Below are 5758 nucleotides of genomic sequence, written 5' to 3' on the forward strand. Positions count from 1 at the left end.
AAGATAAAAGAAAAAAAATCCTTAAAAGAAGCCAGAAAAAAAATAGCTTACCACCTATAGAGGAGAAAAGGTAAGAATTATACCTTTAAGTGGGATAAAGAAGGACATTACATAACATATTACATAATGATATCATATATATGATAAAGACATAACAATCCCCCCCCCCCCGCTTTTTTTTGGTCTGCACTGCATGAGGTATGATGTTAGGCATGAGGCTCCCAGACTTGTCAAAGATTCTCTTGTCCCAGAAATCTGCAGAAACTTCAAAGAGGCAGACCTGAGTGGATCACATGGCTGGGATGGTGGACATTGCTGTGGTGACGAGGATGGACTTCCACCGCTATGGAAGTCCCTTAGAAACTTAGTGAATTTCTAGTGGGTGAGGAGGTTGGTGAAGATGCCCCAAAGATGATCAAGGTAGAGGTCCTTATTAGTCCTACATGAGAGCTCATTTCAAAGTGCTTTAAAGAATATGGTGGAGGAAGGCAAAGAAAAGAAAGAGCTCTTGTTTACAAAAGAATGACAACCAATATAGAAGGTGCAACAGAAACAGAAAATCACCAAATAATTGATTCTGTTGAGGCTCCTTAATGGATACTAAAGCACTGAGTGGGAGATGACTAAGGAACAGCATACTCACAGGGTCTCAATGTAACACCCCTACAAGCAATGTACTAATTATAAAGAGACATTTGATTTTTGTAAAGGGAGAAATTTGGTGAATATCACCAACGAGACAAATTGACAAGTGCCTCTAGACGTGATGTACCGAGAAGATATATTTTTTAAAAATAAAATTCTCTGTTCTATGTTCCTGCCCTACTCCATCACCAAACTTTTCTGACCTGAATCTCTCAGGAGGAACTAATCAGTCAACTCCAAATTAAAAGATATTTTGTAAAACAGCTGACAGCATAGAGTAGGCACTCAACTAATGTGCTTAGAATTGGATAGACAGACACATGAGTAGCTGGCTAGCTAATTAGATAAATGGATGGATGGATGATTGGACGGTAGTTGGGTGAAGGAACAAACAACTGGATGGAAGAATGGATGGACTAACGCTGTAGGCAAAGTTACTCAGACAGCAGCCCAAGGTAGGTTTTGAATGAGATCTATCAGAAGAAAGAGGGAAGGAAGGGAAGAAGGGAGGAAGGGAATGTACACATGTGATATTTCTTGTATTTATTGAATAGTTATTTTTTCAAATGGATGGAGGAAAGTACTCATTTTCATACCTTAGGAATTAGGAGTACTGATTTTGCCAGGCTTCACCGATGGTTTATTAGATAATTTCAAATAGGTGGAGTTTATAAAGAAAAGTAAAGTAGCATTTCAATACTGTAGATCCCACTGTCATCACTTGGAAGTATTTTGCCATTGTGCATGCCACTTTCAAATGTCAAAATGTATCACTACAGGCCCAATGCTGAGAGTGGAAGTTGGTGGGTTGTAGTTCCAGTGACTTAGGTAAGGACAGGCTGCTGTGTTTTCCCTTCCTCAGGGTGAAGATACTGTCCATTCCAAGCATCAGTGGTCAATGATCAGTGCCAGTTGGAGTAGGCATACAATTTCTTGTGTTGAGAAGGTCCTCCAGCCAGGGGAAATCACCTATCAGAGGACGAGAATTCTTTGGCCCCTCCTCCTGTAGACAGGGGTATCTCGTCACTTTCCACGTCGTCCAGAAAGCAAAAGACAACTGACATTCTATAACCATCAAACACATCACTTCCATTCATAGTATCCAACATTCATTCAATAACTATGTTTTGAGTGTCTACTATGTGTTGGAAGAGACACAGTTCTTGTCCTAAAGTGAAAAGAAAGGGCTCAGTAAAAAAGGAAAACTCCAAATTTCACTCATCCTCCCTTCCTTTTCATGGATTATAAAAGAGTGATGGTTCAGTAAGAATGACACCCTAGCAACAAATGTATATTTATAAATTATCATCAAACATGCCTAGCTCATGCAATTTCTCCCCAAGTCACTCCTCTTTGGGCTTGGAGTGAATAATAATTCTCCATAGAAATAAACAGGTTTCTAACAGTCAAGTTTTACCCTGAAATTTGTGTATGTAACTATGAAAGTCATATTACAAAAATCCTTGTGGATGGAGCTTTCTGAAGTAGGTGGCAATGCAACAGCAGTCTTAGAAATGATGGTTGCCAGTGTTCATTTGCCAGTTTCTTCAGTTTAAGAAAATGTTTTTACAGAGTTAGAAGAAGAATTGCAGAGAGCTGGACACTTGCAGATCATGGCAAGAAATCCTGCCTCCCCTTCCCCCACCAACCACAAAGGAAAAATAATCCACCAGGCATCACAAGGAATGGGGAAGAACGAAAAAGGAAGATGCAGATGGATGAGGACAAGTTTCTCTTCCTTAGAATAAGGATCTCTTAATCAAAAAGATTCTGAGCAAAATCGCTGTGGAAATTTATCAAAATGTGAGCCGTGTCCATGACAAATTAGGTACATATTATTCTTTTGTGACCTTAGACCTAGTTGTTCACAGTCTTGGCATTGCCAGGCTTCACAAACTGCAGTGTCAGTAACTTGCTGGCTGGCGGACATGATAAGAAGCTCGAAGGTTATCATCTAACAGTAATACAGCCCTTTGTCACATTTCATAGTGTGTCCTGTAATAAACTGAGTCACTGCCTGCACATTGCTGTAAGTATAATAAAACTTAACTATCTTTCTGGATCATTCTGATTTGATGTTCTGCTAAAAACATGAATTCTTTTTCCTGAAAAATAAAAATGAGTGTTAATGACTTTCCGCTGTTCCTGCATGTCAGGTGGTTCAGGAAGAGGATTAAACAAGCAAACAAACAAACAAAAAGCATGACTAAAACACCTGAAACTAGCTCTTAGAAGCCTTAGTGTGGCTATTTCTCATAAATCCACAGAGAAGATGGGCAAAAGAGGGGACCAAAAATGTACAGGCATACCTCAGAGATATAGCAGGTTTGGTTCAACTTCAATAAAGCGAGCAACACTACACTGTAGTCTATTAAATGTACAATAGCATTATGTCTAAAAAAATCACAGTACATACCTTAATTTATAAATATTTTAGAGATAAAAAATGCTAACCATCATCTGAGCCTTCAGTGAATTGTAACCTGTTAGTGGAGGGTCTTGCCTTGACGTCAACGGCTGCTGACTGATCAGGGTGGTGGCTGAAGGCTGGGTGGGTGTGGAAATTACTTAAAATTAGACAAAAGTGATGTTTGCTGCATCGACTGACTCCCTTTCATGAATGACTTCTTTGTATGTAACATGCAATGCTGTTTGATAGCATTTTACCCATAGGAGAACTTCTTTCAAAATTGGAGTCAATCCTCTCAAACCCTGCCGCTGCTGTATCAGCTAACTTTATGTCATATTTTAAATCGCTGGTTGTCATTTTGACCATCTTCACAGCATCTTCACTAGGAGTAGATTCCATCTCAAGAAACCACTTTTTTGGCTCATCCATAAGAAGCAACTCCTCATTTGTTAAGGTTTTGTCATGGGATTGCAATGATTCAGTCACATCTTTAGGCTCCACTTCTAGTTCTAGTTCTCTTGCTTTTTCCACCACATCCGCAGCTGCTTCCTCCACTTAAGCCTTGAACCCCTCAAAGTTATCCGTGATGATTGGAATCAACTTCTTCCAAACTCCTGTGAATGCTGATATTTGTATCCCTTCCTATGAATCATGAATGTTCTTAATGGCACCTAGAATGGTGAATCCTTTCCAGGTTTTTGACTGACTGCCCAGATCCACCACAGGAATCACTACCTATGGTAGCTGTAGCTTTATGAAGTGTATTTCTTAAACAATATGACTTGAAAGTCTAAATTACTCCTTGATCCATGGGCTGAGGAATGGATGTTGTATTAGCAGGCATGAAAACAAATTAATCTTGTTATACGTCTCCATCAGAGCTCTTGAGTGACTAGGTGCATTGTCAGTGGGCAGTAATATTTTATAAATTTATTTTGGCTGTGTTGGGTCTTCATTTCTGTGCGAGGGCTTTCTCTAGTTGCGGCGAGTGGGGTCCACTCTTCATGACGGTGCATGGGCCTCTCACTGTCACAGCCTCTCGTTGCAGAGCACAAGCTCCAGATGCGCAGGCTCAGTAGTTGTGGCTCACAGGCCTAGTTGTGGCTCACGGGCCACAACTAGTCTGCTGTGTAATACAGCCCTGCTGTGGGATCCTCCCAGACCAGTGCTCGAACCCATGTCCCCTGCATTGGCTGGCAGATTCTCAACCACTGCGCCACCAGGGAAGCCCCAGCAGTAAGGAATCTTTTTTTGAGCAGTAGGCCTCAACAGTGGGCTTAAAATGTCCAGTGAATCATGTTGTAAACAGATGTGCTGTCATCCAGGCTTTGTTATTCCATTTATAGAGTGCATGTAGAGTAGATCTAGCGTAATTCCTAAGAGCCCTGGGATTTTCACAATGGTAAACGAGCACTGTCTTCAATTTTGAGTCACCAGCTGCATTAGCCGCTAACAAGAGAATCAGCCTGTGCTTTGAAGCTTTGAAGCCAGGCATTGACTTCTCCTCTCTAGCTATAGAAGTTCTAGGTGGCATCTTCTTCCAATAGAAGGCTGTTGGAAAAATGGTGCTGACAGATTTGCTCAACGCAGGGTTGCCACAAGCTTCAATTTGTAAAAAACACAGTATCTGCGAAGCACAATAAAGTGAAGCACACTAAAGTGAGGTCTGCCTGTATCGGGTGGCCCACGTATCTAGGGGGTGTTGAGGATCAGGGTTTGCTCAAGATAAAGCAGTGGCAGCTAGAAGCAGAAACAGTATTTTTGTCTCCCTTCAAACAAGATAGGGCTGAAAACCCAAGGCCCAAGAACAGACAAACAACAAAGGACAGACAAATATGATTTCAAAACAGGACAGAGGTAATTATTGGGGAACTGGGACTGTGGTCATAATCAGTATGGATGAATCCTGGGGAAATAGCAGCACTGCTGGAATGATTTTAGTGGGCGTTGCAGCACAGTGAGACTGGTGATGTGATGGCAAAAACAATAAGAATTAGTATCTATTACACGGCAGACTAAGTGCTTTGTACACATCATCTCACCTAATTCCTACTGCAGTACTATGTAGTTTTTATTATTATCCCTGTTTTTCAAATGCAGGAGCTGAGACTCAAATATGTAGAGCAACTTGTCTTTCAGAATGGGATGAAACTGGTGAAAGGAGTAGACCTAGAACTCTATTTCATCTCCCCAGGCTTCGCTCAAAACACATATTTGATTCCTTTTGAGTGTGTACATTTAAGAACAGCAAAGTAAAACAATTATTAGCCCTAACATTTATGATTTCATTTACATTTCCATTTTCAAGACAATTTATTCACTTAATTGAGACTGTAAGAATGTGAAGTTTCAGTATATGAAAATATAGGCTGAGCCCCAACCCCTCGTGTGAAAAAAATCATAGAAATCCAAATGCGCTTCCCTTTACTATTGACCTTAGGTGAAGAGAAATATAAACAGAAATAAACCAAGTGAATTTACTAGTGACTCTGCTCAACTGCTAGCACTAGCTAGGGTTCAGTGTCCTGAGTCCTTGACCTGGCTTTGTTACAACTACAAGATTATCATCACCTTATAGGCAAGGACCACCCATGTTATCTATGTACGTCTCTTCCATGATACATTCTAGAGCTCCTATCACATAATGGATGGTCAATAAAGGAATAAGATATTTTTACCTCTCTGGGCCTTGGCTTCTGGAGA

This window comes from Delphinus delphis, chromosome Y (genome assembly GCF_949987515.2).
Source record: "Delphinus delphis chromosome Y, mDelDel1.2, whole genome shotgun sequence".
Classification (NCBI taxonomy): Eukaryota; Metazoa; Chordata; class Mammalia; order Artiodactyla; family Delphinidae; genus Delphinus; species Delphinus delphis.